The sequence below is a fragment of the Sylvia atricapilla genome, chromosome 2 (assembly GCF_009819655.1).
Source record: "Sylvia atricapilla isolate bSylAtr1 chromosome 2, bSylAtr1.pri, whole genome shotgun sequence".
In the NCBI taxonomy this organism is placed as follows: Eukaryota; Metazoa; Chordata; class Aves; order Passeriformes; family Sylviidae; genus Sylvia; species Sylvia atricapilla.
Genome location: NC_089141.1, coordinates 2,538,527 through 2,552,115, shown reverse-complemented (window position 1 = coordinate 2,552,115; position 13,589 = coordinate 2,538,527). Strand labels below are relative to the sequence as shown.

General features: G+C 42.6%; 1 protein-coding gene across 2 annotated transcripts in view; it reads left to right on the top strand.

Moving 5' to 3' along the window:
* Window positions 1-1,492: 1,492 nt before the first annotated feature.
* NRIP1 (nuclear receptor interacting protein 1) overlaps window positions 1,493-13,589 on the top strand; it is a 73,340-nt gene continuing 61,243 nt past the window's right edge. For both annotated transcript variants that reach the window (XM_066340668.1, XM_066340667.1), the window contains exons 1-2: window positions 1,493-1,618; window positions 8,209-8,293. The gene's annotated coding sequence lies outside the window, so the exon portion shown is untranslated. The remainder of the gene's footprint in view (window positions 1,619-8,208; window positions 8,294-13,589) is intronic.

The following is a 13,589-nucleotide window of genomic DNA, read 5'->3' as shown; positions in this document are numbered from 1 at the left end:
TCCACTCTAAGCCTGTACACAATCCGTACATTCCAAAGTGAAAGAGGTTTTGCTGAACATTCCTACATCTATTTTCATTCATGGTATCTCTTGGTTAAAATAGTTAGCTCTTCATAAATGTGACTCCCTTTTGCTTTCTTTAAAAGTGGAATTTCCTGTGCCCTTTAACCATGTTAGTGTCTTACTAAAAAGACCCAATGGATAGATCATTTATTTTTTACCTGCGTTTTAAAACTAAAACGTTGGCGTGTGCTAACGCAGGAATTACCATGCAGTTTATATGTGACTTGCAAACAAATTTGTTTCCCTTTCATCAGCCTTTGACTCGTAGAAGTGAAGTATCATGAAGTATTCTGTAAAGCGCCCGGCAGACAGCGTGCGACACGTCGAGACGTTTGTTAAACACAGGCACACAGGAGGTGTGATGAAGGTCGCATGCACTTTGTAGCTTCGTTTATACGGCCAAGTTCAGCCCGTATCCCTGCCTACTCTCTTCTTTGGTGGCAGCAAAGTCTGAAGAACAACTTGACATTTAGCGCAATTTCTGACAGCAGAGGTTTGGGGCATGTCGCCTGCCAAAATGGAGGGCTGACTCTCTTTGGGAAGCACTGCCCAGCTCCGCCTTGTTTGTTTGGGTTTTTTTTTTAAATTTATTTTTTACCTCCCAAACTGCATTTCTTTGCCCCGTGGGCAGACAGCAGGGCTTTGATGGACGGCTGTGCCCCCGATCGTGGAGGAGCGCTTTCCCCTGCGCCTGCCCTCCTTTTCCCCGCAGCACAGCGAAGCTCGGGTGGGCTGGCACAGCCGGCAGGGAGGATGCTCCCCGCTCCCGGCGGCCTGGGAAGCTGGGATGAGGATGAGGAGACACCGGGAGCCGCCGCAGGTACCGGGGCCGCTGCGCTCCCGTGCTGCCGACCGGAGCATCCCCGCTTCTGCTTCAAAACGACAGCAATAACAACAACAACAATAATAATAATAACAACAACAATAACAATAATAATAATAATAATGATAATGTTGTAATATTGAAGTTTCTAGCGCTTGGCTTTTTTTTTTTTTTTTTTTTTTTTTTTTTTTTTTTTTTTTTTTTTTTTTTTTTTTTTTTTCTCGGAGGAAAGGCTGAAAACATAAGCTCTCTAAACCGACAAGTATTGGTAACACTAGAAGCGCCCTCCCCCGCCAAGTATTCCAAAGCGGCCGAAGGAGGAAAAAAAAAAAAAAAAGGAAAAATAAAACAGCAACAAAAAAGTGTTATTTTTAAGCCGTTGCCGTTTTCCTTAGATACGGGTCCTGTCGCTCGTAAGTTTGTTTCCCGGGGGCTCTCCGGATTAATCCGGGAGGGCGGGAGGCGATGGGATGCGCGGACCCTGCCCTGCGCGTCCCCGAGCGGCCGCATCCCGCGCCGCCTGCTGCCGGGAGGCCAGCAAAGGGTTAAGAAAGTTGGCTGGAGAGATGAATGGCGCGGCGCGGGGAGGGGCCGGGCCGCGCCGCGGCGGGCGAGGTGGAAGGCGGAGAGGGAGGATCGCGGCTGCGGGTTAGCCTTTGAAAGTCAGCCTCGCAGGCATTGCAGCAGAGCCCCGAGCCGCGGGGAGCAGCGCAGCGGAGCCGGGCTCGCCCTGTATGTGCCGCGGGGATGCGCGGGGATGCGCGGGGCGGGGGGACTCGGGGGTGGCGGGAGGCGGCGCGTCCTGCCCTGTCCGGCCCCGTGCCGTCCTCCGGCCGCCTCGCCTCTCGGCCGCCGCTTCCCCGGAGCTCGGCGGCGGCTGCGGGGCTTCGGGCAGCGGCAGCCCGTGTGAGGAGCCGCGGCGGCTGCGGGGTGAGTGCGGCGCTGTTCCGCCGGGGAAATGGCCGAGCGGGGCGGGCCGGGGCCGCGCTGCCGGGCGGCGGCACCGCCACCGCCGGGGAACAATGCCGGGCTGAGCCCGGCGCTGGCCCCGCCGCAAGCCCCCGGCGCGGGCGGAAAGTTTGCCGGGCCGCGGTGGGTTTGGGAGAGCCGCCGGCGAGGAAAAGTTACTAGTCCGGCCCTCCGGAGAGCCGCCAGCGTTCCGCCGAGCGCCGGCCGTAGGCTCGGATCCCCCCGTGTTTCGCGGGGACCCCTCCCGGTGCGGGCGATGCCGGGGCCGGCCGCGGCGCTGCTGGAGGCCGGCCTCGCTGCCGGGGCTGCGGCCAAGGCCACGGCTCCTCGGCTCCTCGCCGCTCCGGCCCTGGCGCTGCCGCCCGCCGCCACCTGCGGGCCCTCGGCCAGCGCCGGCTCCCTGCGCCCCCAAAGATGCCTTCTCATCGCCCCGCGCTCCTCGGGGACGCCGCTGTTTCCCTTCCAGACTAAAGGTTACTTTTTCGGTTATGTGGCGCTTTTTTTTTTTTTTTTTTTTTTTTTTTTTTTTTTTTTTTTTTTTTTGGCGTGTGTATGTGTGTCCGCGAAGCCCTCTAAAGGTGAATTTTAAAATTTTTTTTTCTGCTCCCCCCCCCGCCGCCCCAATCTCCACTTCCACCCTCCGTTTTTCTCCCTACGGAACGCGTTGTTTGAGGCCCTTCTTTCCGAAGTGTTAAGTTGGAAGGTAGTGAAAGCTAAAGAAATGTAAGTGTGGCAGAACGGAGGGCAGCCTTGTGTCTGTGCTGTGCTCTTCTTCTGGCTCCTGGTGATTTACTGGGCTTTTCATTTAAAGGAGGATTCGCCTAAAATGCTTGACACGTGTTGAAGGCGTTGGAAAAAAACAAAAAAAAAAAGCCCCAGTGGGGTTTCTGGCTTTGGGATTATGTTGTTGTTAAGAAGGCTTGAAGTGGAAGTTGTCCTCTTTTGCCTCGTCTCTCCGGAGTCTGGAGACTATATTATTCCTTGTTTTATTTTGAGGGGACCTGCTGCAGTGTCAGACGGCTCACAGGCTGATTAGAATTTAACTGAGTCATGGCACTATAAATGTTCAGAGATACCGTAAAGCTTTATTTAACAAAGAGTGCGAATCCAGTCTGCGAGGAGCTGTGGGGAGGAAGCAGTCACTTGTGGAAAGGGGGCGGTGTATTCCTGAGCGGGTAGGAAACATTTTCTTTAATACACAAATGCAATTTGCTGCTTCTAGGGCTGACTGAACACCGGAGAGAGTGACACATTAAGATGCCAGATGACAAAAGTTCTCTGAGCTGAGGATATCTTGCGGATTTAATGGCATCTGAGTAATTCTACTGCATGGGGATTACCAGCTAACATCTTGGAAGGCAAAAGTTCTCGTGGAGAACAGTGTTCAGGCAGCTTTGGGGTTTTTGCTGTCTGAAGCAGCTGCCTTCCCAGACTTGTGGTCGAGAAGTTTGACTTTTTGGTCTCCTGAGATAGAGTCGAGATGGACTCCAGAGGAAGACAGCGAGTTAGTCATGAGTGAAATGCAGATGTGAGGATGTTTGTGCTCTGTGAGTGCGGTGGGAGAGGTAAGGAGCAGTGAGTGCACCTTTTGGTGAAATCTGACATGAGTGAGAGCCATCAGTGGCTTTCAGGTGTTTGTAGGCCGTGCATGCACAGAACACAACGTGCAATCAAATACCAAATAATGCTGGCTTGAGGTTTTTGGGGTTTTTTTTCCCTCTTTTAGTCTTTTGGCAGAAGATTGCAGATGAAAACACGCGCTTCTTCTCTGCTCCCCATATTTGTTTCTTTTCCTCAAGTGAAAGATGTGCTAATCCAAATTTATTGGAGTCGTAAAAACTGTGTTGATAAAGAAGTAAAAGTAAATAATGTTTTTATATTGTAAGCTTAAAAGGGTGATCTAATCACTGGCTGTATCATCTGCAGTGTTTGATAGTTGTGTTTGGGGTAAATTTCTTCTGTAAAAGGCATCAAGAAAATTTTTAAGTGGTTCACTAAAGGTGGTAGAACTCAAACATGAATTAACTTTACGGTGCTCGTATTTTCCTGTTGTTTTGCTTATTGCAGGATTTGCTTGGAAGAATTGACAAAGTCTTGCTTGCTTAAAGCTTATTTTGACTCTTGAGAGCTAACTATTTTTCGGGCTTTGAACATGGGCAAAAAGGATTATATAATGCCAGCTTTATTTTCATTAGCAGTGAGAACACTGTTCATTTTACCAGTGACAGTGCGGGCCATGACTGTGATAAAAGATAAACCCTGTTTTGCCTTGTGCCCAGCACATGTGTAAACTTGCCCAAGGCAAAGCCAGGGAGTTGCATTTCCCCCACTCAGCTGTCCTGCTCTAGGGCTGTGCTGAGCACCTCTGATAGCAAGAGCTATCAGAGAAGACACGAAGATCATAAGATTTTTTTAGGAATTGCCATTTTAGAGTAGCTCTTCAGGGCTTGCCTGTACCTCAAACTCCAAAAGTCTTGCTGGTTGTGTTTGGTTTTCCTGTGTGTGAATGTGCAGGGAGTGGATCCATAAGAGAATGTGAGATTCCCAGCTGGGTGCCAGGTTTGGGGGCTCATTTCCCACGTGCTGAGTGATGGGCAGGAGGCAGGGTTAATAGGATAGCTATCCTATGGATTAGAAAGGAGAAATACACTTTTGGGAAAAGAAGTGCAATTTTTTTAGTATAAATAGTTGCTGCTCAGGAGGGCAGGCAGTGACAAAGGCAGAAAAGGTTCATAGGTAGGGAAAGAAGCCTGAACAAGGGGAGAAGGTGTGAAAGAATATGCATAGATATATAAAAAAAGACAGAAAGCATAAATTTTGACAGTCTGTCTAAACAGTCTTGAACTAAAGGCAGAAAGGTTAATGGTAACAGCATTTGTGGTTTGCTCTTTCTTCCTGCCACCAGGCCAGAACGATAAGAACAGTAACTCTGAGCTGTGCTGGCCTGCCTGCAGCAAACAGGGGGACAGCTGAGGGGAAAAGTGTTTAAGAGGGTTGTGGCATTGCTTTAGGACTTTTTGGTGTTGGAGATTCACCAGTTGCATTGGAAAACACTGAATTGTAAAACAGCATCCAAGGGTTGGTAGCCAAGTACTTCTGGGTGAACATCTGGGGCCACATGAAAGCTCACGTGTTTCCCAGTGGGAAGATATTCCTTGGGAAAAGTGTGCAGAGGGACTCTTTTGGTAAAGAGGAATGCCTGCTCTTTAGGGTTTCTGGATTATTTATTTCAAATACTTGGAAATGCTAGCAGACCTATTTAGCACTTTTGAAAGAATTAATTTGGTAATTTATTTGGCTGTCTGCTGCAGGTCACTTGGCTTGATGGTTGCAGAAGGAGAATAGAAACTAAAACTCATGTAAATAAATATTAATGTGTAGAAAGGGGAAGAAGCAGTTGCTAGACACCCTAGCTTGGGTCAAACCCTCCTGGCATAGTCTTCTCATACTTAAATTGTTATTGGAGCTCATTGCTCTTGTTTAATTGCCTGTCTTGAGTGAAATTTTGTTTTCATACCACTTATTTCTAAATACCATTGCCTTCAGCAGAGGAAAACCAATTTTGCTTGTAGACAAAAGCAGATGAAAAGCAGAAGCTACAGATCTTCTGTTTTAGTCACTGGTTTCTAAGACCAGGAAAGAAACTGGGTGTTGGGAAAGACTTCTGAGGGGATGATCCTCCTCTTCTTTATGCATATAAAAAAGGAAGTTGTGAGGGTGTTGTTGTGAAGAGATCAGGTGCTAGATGTAAAATGTGTTCCAGTCTTGGATGAAACTATTATTTGAAAACAAATAAGGGAGTATTTAATTTGCCCCCCCCAAAAATAGTCCATGAAGTTCTGTGTTGAAACATATCCAAGCAGTAAGTCTTGCTCACAGATGAACAGTATTTTGGTCCTAGGGTTGGAATTGTTGTTCAGATTTTTTTTTTTTTTTTTTTTTGTAGCAGATTCATAGCTGCCTGCTTTCTGCTGCTTCTCTGTGCCCTGTCCCACTAGGAAAAGAGAGAGGGAAAGTGAACTGAAAAAGCCTTTTCAGTGATGTCAAAACCAGGGTTTGCCTCAGATGTAGAGAGAAATGATGATTCTTGCCCCAGGAGAGGGCCTTGGTGGTGATGTTCATGTTGTCACCTATCCTGCATTTGGTAGTCCATAAAAGAACACAAATCACCATTTCAAAAAACTCTTAAGGTGTGTAAAGCCAAGTGGTTCAGCTGCAAAGTGTTGGGGAATAAAATATTATTCTAAAAAAGTTAGTATTTTTTTCACCTCAATTTTTAAAACGTGTGGAAGGAATATGGACTTTTTCCCTGAAATTACAAATTATGTTGTTGTCTGTTCACTTTTGAAGTCACTTGGAACAAGGCAAAAAAGCCTGTTGAATGCTGACCTAAAGGAAATCCCATCTATATGTTGAACCTTGACAGCAGTAATGTATGGAGTGGGGTTTTGCACCTTATTTTGTGTTTTTCCCTCCTGTGTAGGAATCTCTCTTCTCTTGGACGTAGGAATGATTCAATTCACCCACTTGTCAATGGTGAAAAACATTTTGTCTATATCTATAGTATAGTGCAATAATACTGGGATTAACTGTTTTTCTCAGATTCAGGCAACATGAAAAGATGAATATGGTTTTTAAATAGTTCTTCTTCTATCTTCTGCTCTTTGGGACCTCTTGTCCCCATTGCTCACAAAAGATTCCACCTTCAGCTTATTTACTTTTTCAGTAAAATGGAGTTGAGAAGCTTTGAACTGTGTTTATTAGCACCTTTGCCACTGTACCTGTCATTTCTCTGTTCATTTTTACTGTGATGGTAGATATTTTTGTCCCCCCCCTCACTGAATACAAATTTTGATGATTGCGCCCCTCCTGTGGTGCAATTTACCTTTTCATTTTGTGATGTTTGTGGAGGAAGGATTTAAAATAGTATCTTCATGTAGTATTCCAGGGTATTTACTTAATTTTCAGCTTAATTTGCTCTATTGTGGGGCGTCTTTTGCTGGATCTTGGTGTTGGCAGTAGTCCAGCATGCTGCTGTTATTTCATGTTATTTCATGTTATTTCATGTTATTTCATGTTATTTCATGTTATTTCATGTTATTTCATGTTATTTCATGTTATTTCATGTTATTTCAGCATGCTGCTGTACCTGAAAGCTTTGAATAGGTGGGGTTTTTTTGGATGATGACTCGTGCATCAACACCTGTATCTTTTTTTTCCCGTTAGCAAGCAATTGCAGTGGTCAGAGTTGATGTTTTCTCTAATCTGGCTTGGACCCCAGTGGTTTTGTGGAGGGAGAAATGCTCAGATGTGCCCCCAGAAACACTTCCCCACTCTTCCCTCTCCATCCTCTACCCACCTGTGGGGTCCTCAGTGCTACAGGAGTTCTGTGTTTAAAAAGCTTTTGTATGGTGTTTTTTTTTTGTTTTTTTTTGTTTTTTTTTTTTTTTGGGGCAGAGGTGAAAGGTGGTGAAATAAGGAGAGGAACTCTCCCAATGCCAAGCAGAAAGAGGGAGGGGAAAGTTCAGCTAAGTGGTGGAGCAAATATTTTGGTTTTCGTGTTTTCAAGTGTATTTTATTGTATTTAAAGTTGACTATGAAGCTCGATGCTTGGGTGGTAGGTAACTCGAAGACCTTATATAGTGTGGCTTTCAACAGCAAGGCTGAAACAGTGGAAATAGGAATGGTCTGGGCTAGCTGTAATTAGCTAAATTTCACTTAAGAAAAATAGACAAATACTGAGAAGTATTACGGTTGTGATTGTAAAATGGATAATATTTTCTAACCGAAAATAAAATAGTGTTATATACTATTCCTAAATATTACAGCTTCTACTGGTTTATTTTTTTATCAAACGAATTTTGTTGCATTTAGCATTACACTCACCTGTTTTAGTATACTCTTGTCTTTTCCTTATGCATATGTAAATTAATAGAGGCTCTTGAACAACTGATTTTGATGTTCCTGGGTGCAAGTTTGAATTGTTAAGCAGTAACCACTACATAGGAAGGAGGGCTTTCATGTCACAGCTGTTTTTTGAATGAAAGGAAGGAAGAGAGGACTCTGGCATAGAGTTGAATGTAGATTTTGTTCTTGCAGAAAAATGTCTCTTAGTACAAGTCTAGACAACATGAGTTGTTTCTACTCATGGTTCTATCTGGAAGATTTTTGATTTCTGAAGTTTGGAACTACATTTTTTTTTCTGATCTAAAAATGTTCCTTGCAGTTTGTGCTAACCAAAATAAAGCATTGCTTTCTGGTACACCAACAGTAAGAAAGCAGACCAGGGCATATTAGGTAGCAAAAGAATGATTTGCAGGATTTCATAGGGGGATTTCTGCTGTTCTTTTCAGATCAAGCATGAAATTTTTGAGGAAGAAAATTAATGCATCCTTGGACTCCTGAAGGAAGAGCTTTCCTAATGGAACCACATTCAAGGTAAATAATTTGTTTGGGTTGTTTACCTTGTCTCTTTGGTTTGGGGTTTGTTCTTTGTCTTGCCAAAGCTGTCAGACAACTGTGTGCCATGTATAAGCCTTTTAGGATTATAATATGTTTTGAAGTGATAAATGTTCAAGTTAATCCTCTTTCTTTTTACTGTAAGGGTTGGGTTTTTTTTAATATGTGTGCTGATTAAAGTAAAAATAAGTATTTTTTGTAGCGCCTGAACTTTTTGTGTGTAATTGGCTGTTAAGTTCTGAAGATTTATCCCACTTATTTGGGAGGTAGCTACATAGTGAAGAACTTGATTTACATGTCATTTCAGAGTGAAAGAGAAGATTAAATAACGCTTACTGTGTTACCATCTCGCTTATTTTTTAAATAAAACAGATCCAAATTGAGCTTGTGTGACAAGGGACCATCGCAGTAAAATCATTATTAGATATATTACGTTGCAATGGCTTGTAGACATTTAGCATCACTGTCATTTTGTTCAGATCTGCTCCCTTGGTTCCCATTTCCTAAATCCTATTTTGCTCTGATCCCAGGGAATAATTCCCCTGGTGTTGTCCAGTGATTGCTTGTGTATATACACTGTGGTTTGTGAGTCATTTTATTCACTTGAGTAGCCCCACTGTCCTCGGTGGGCCTACATGCATGCCTAAGAACTTGAGAATGCTGATGAGCATAAAGAATACAATTTGGGCATGTAATGGTCGACAAGCAGTTGTTGTTTTGTTTCTGGTCTCTCTTAGGACTCATTTGCATTGCCTCCAGTGGCAACTTTTGTGAGCATTAGTAGGGAAGGTCTAGAAGCTGGAGGCAGTCGTACCAAATCCCAGCCTGCAGAGCTTCTCATATCCATTGTAATGATGCAGACTGCAGATTCAAGGATGTATTTTTCTCTTTATTTTAAATAAATCCATGTGTTGCTTCACTTTACTCAAATGTACCATTGGTCTGTGTAGTGCTGTTTGAGCATCTCCAACACAATAAAGTATAGCCAAGTGAAGTCATTAGAAGATATATGCGCTTTTTAAATTGTAGGGATTTGGATTTAACCGGAATTCAGTGCTTTGCAAATAACCAGAAATTGATACTGGAGATCCATTTTTTCCCCACAATATTTTTTTCTATTTGACTTTTCAAAAAAAGTTGAATGCTTCTGTAGGGCGTCTTACAGTTGGCTGAGCAATTGTATTTACAGAAAAGTTAATGGTATTACTTGCTGGTCTCCGAATCAGTGAGACAGGCACTTTGGAATTAAAACATAATTAATTAATTAGCAATTTAAAACTGGAGAATTGTTGTGATCAGCAGCAGATGGTCTCTTATACAGCTTTAATAGAACTTAGTAGACAGTGGCTTTTGTGGCAACAAGCCTTTTGAAATCTTTCACATCTTCAAAAACAGTTAAAGTAATTCAGAGCTTTGGCTCAAGATTGTTTCCTCTTTTTAAAAGGAGTTCTATTTAGTTGCAGAAGCACAAGCTGTAAAGAAGGATGTTGCACCAAGGGTTTCAGCTTGTTAGGTGGTTAAACTAAAGATTGGAGAACACATTTGTTGGTGTATACATGGCTGGTAACCCCCACACAGTTTGCATTCTGTTTCTAACCTATATTTTAAAGCAGTTATGGCCAGTCGTTGCTTTTTTAGAGTGGGGAGTAGGTTTGTTTCCTAGTTATGAGCACTAATTGTGGAATTCCTCTGTAGGTATACCAAGCTTGCATGCATACAAAAATAGCTTTATTGTGGAGAGCAGTAGTGTCTTCTAGTGCCTTAATCAGAGGTTTGTTCTTGTCACTGGAATTAGAGTTCTTGTTGTAAGTCAGAGTTCTGGACCCTTAGGGGAGACTTTCTCCAGTGGAGTACTGCTTTAGAAACATATCTGCTGGTCTTGCTGGTGCTGTGTAACCTTTGTAAATTAAGGGATAGTGGAGCAGAAGGCAGCCATGCTTTAGTTGAGCTTGCATAAAAGGGAAAGTGCGTAGCTGGAATGAATAAGTTATGTCTTTGTTTAAGTCCGTGTGAGTCTGGGAAACTTCAAAGGGTGCAGCTCACCTGGAGATGCACATGAAAATTACAGACTAATAGTAAGTGTAACTATCTTTTCAAAAGAACAAGATGGTGACTCAGTGTGAGGAGGGTTGGCAGAGGCAGCCTTTAATTGAGGAGAAATTGGTCACTGTAAACCAATTATGTCTTATTTTTAATGATGGGTTTCAGAGAACAGCAAATGAGTGCAGTATGATCTTGGCTGATAGCATGTGCTTTTCTTGTTGGATAAAAACCCAAAAGCCTGAGGATATGAAGTTGCTAGCAGAAGTTTAACTTTTTTTTTTTTTTTCCTCACCCTCCTCTCTTCTCTGAAGAGTAAAAAGTAGGCTATGCCACTGGAAGAAACTCCACTTTTTTGTTGTTGTTGTTAACTTGATTAGTGTTTGAGCACGTTTTGTCTTTGGGGTCTAGCACAGGAGTTGGTAACATGCAAGGGTAGAGAAGCATCCCTCACTCTATCCGTAGCTCGGCATTTAATATTAAAAGCAAACTTTTAGGTTTAACGTCTTTGAACTTGTACTAGATAGGGTTAATAGGCTAGAACAAAAGGTCAAAGCATAAGGCATTAGGCTTAATTAAGGGAGAGCAAGAGTGGCGGGAGTATGTGACAGTTAAATGGGTTTCCCACAGACTAATGTCTGCTACAGTGCAACCATGCCTCAACTTAAGTGGGTTATTTTGTGCAAAGGGCAGCCGTGATTAGCAGTTTGGCATGCCAAACGTTTCTGGCCAATCCCATCTGTTTTGGAGGTTAAAAAGCATACCTTTATGAGCTGATAGATTGATTTGTGTGCCCGTCTGGTAAAGATTAGGAGTCCAAGGCCGGTGCTGTAAATGCCAGTTGTGGAATATCGTGCTTCCTTAGCCGCTCTTTGTTTAAACTGTGGTGCAATGGGGCCAGCAGCTCTAAAAGCAGCAGCATGGCAGGGGTGCCACGGTGAGTGTTGGGAGCCAGAAGCACTCTGGGAGGAACGTTTCCTCCTTCCTCAGGTTTGTTTTGGATGTGAGAGCCTGTAGGCTTTGGGCGTTCCGCAGCGCTTTGCTTGGAAAGGGAATTGGGCTTAGCGCGTTCCCTCGTAAGGCTCACGCCTCTTCCCGCTGCTCGTGTGCTGTCCAGAGGTTACCTGGCTCAGCACGAGCCCTTCTCCAGTGCCCAGCACAGTTTTGGTATTGAAAGGTTGCAGCATTTGTCTGAACTCATCATGTCTGCATCCTTCCTGCTCTGCTGTTGAAGTGGGACGATGCGCGCGTATTCCGTTGTTTTTCCTTTGTAGCTCTCACTTTCAGGATGGTTTTTCTGATTGTGTCATGAGGTTGCCTTAGAAGCCTAAAATAAGATAGGTAGCACAATAAGTCTTGACTGTGTTTCTTGTCATCTTTATGACTTTGTAAAGTCAAAGTTACATTACTATTAATATAAGACTATTAATAAATCGTTGATGCAATAAAACTGTTTTTGATAATGTTCAAGGTTCATACACAGTTGAAGGTGATTATCCTATTTTAAAATCAAGTAGAGGTCAGACTGTATTGTAAGATAACTGACTGTGGCCCAAATGGCATGTGATAGCTTCAAGTCAGATAACAGTCTCCCTCACTTTAAATATGTATATGATTTAGAAATACATTGTTAACTTAAATAGCATTTTGTGTGACACGCTGATTAACTACCGGTGCATTTTGTGAAAAGCAGGGAGATACATGCATTCACCTGAAAGTCATGCATAAAGCTCTCATTTTTAAGACACTGTTTAGGTTTGAACTGTTCTGTCTCTTTTCCATTCAAGCAGTGACACTTGTAGCTAAATATAACCGAGACATATTAGAGACGAATTAGCATTTGGCACCTTGCATTTAGCATTTCTGCATTAACTTTTAGAATTAGTCACCTGTCTAAAGTTTTGTGGTTTTTCTCCTTGCAAACATGATTGTCTTGCCCTTCTCCATTTAAAAGAAAATGAAATTGGATGATAGCAATGATTTGCTATTCATATTGTAAAGGTTCCATGTACCTGAGCTGTGTTTTTTCTGTGGCAGCTGTGACCTACTCCTAAAGAGATTTCTTAATTTGCCAGTAACTTGTCTTCACTTTAGGAAGCTCTGTAATAGCCACCCTAGTTTTCCTTTCTTCTTGTGAAAGTCTCTTCTTTTTACTTCTGTTTGAAATGCCTAGAAATATTTTCAGTGTCCTTTAGGATGAGCAAGGCAACATCATTATCTTGCAGTTTATTTAGTAACATGCAGCTGAAATGGGCATATGCAGCATCATGTTCTCTATGGAATAATATCTATTTAAATGATTTGGATCTAATACATATTTACATGAAAAAACGTCTTGCCCTTCTCTGTGGGGAGAGAAGGTGAACAAGCATAAATTTTATAATACTCATTGCTTCTCTTGCACTAAATCATACTTAAATTGCAGAAGGTTGTTGGCTTGAGAGTTGTATAAAAAGTGCTTGGCTAGTAAAGTAGGGTGCAGGGAGATTTATCTAATTTAATACTAAGAAAATGTTGTCAGCTGCAGTTGTATTGATATGGGACTGCCTAAATCCAGAAGCTGTACTTCAGATCTTTGTATATGTATACTTGTAATAATTTCATGCTTATAATACACAAAATGTAATCTCAGAATGATCCATCAGTGCAGCGTGCATGTGTGCTCCATTTTGGCTAATTTGATTGCTATTGATCATATCTGAGCCATTATCTAATATCTGAGGAATGGATGGACTGTCTGCTTTCCTGCTGTTTCAGGGCATGTCATACTTTATGAAGTCTCTTGCAAGAGTCATTGTTAAAAGTTTCTGGTAATTGCTGTTTGAGCATTATTAGCTTAGCTCTAAGTGTAGCATGGATGAAACAGTGAAGGTTTTCTAGTAGTATTCTAAAAGTTCTAAACTCCTCAGTTTAGCATTCCCAAGTATAAAGGCACTGTACCCTAATATTTGCTAGTTCTCAGCGGTGTGGATGTATTTTTTAAAAGTATATTTCATGTTGTGACTGTCGCTTAGAATATTATAAAACATTTGCGTAAGGTATTCATGCAGCTCAATTGGCCATTGGGCATTAAAAACAATTCTGAGGTGTCTGTTGCTTTCAACTTGGAATAGTTAAAAAGAAAAAAAAAAGAAACAAACAAAAAAAAAACCAAAAACAAGGGATAGACTTGGTCTTGGTCTTTGGTGTTTTAGAGGATTTGCTTTTTTTAATCTAATTGATGGAAAGCAAGTAC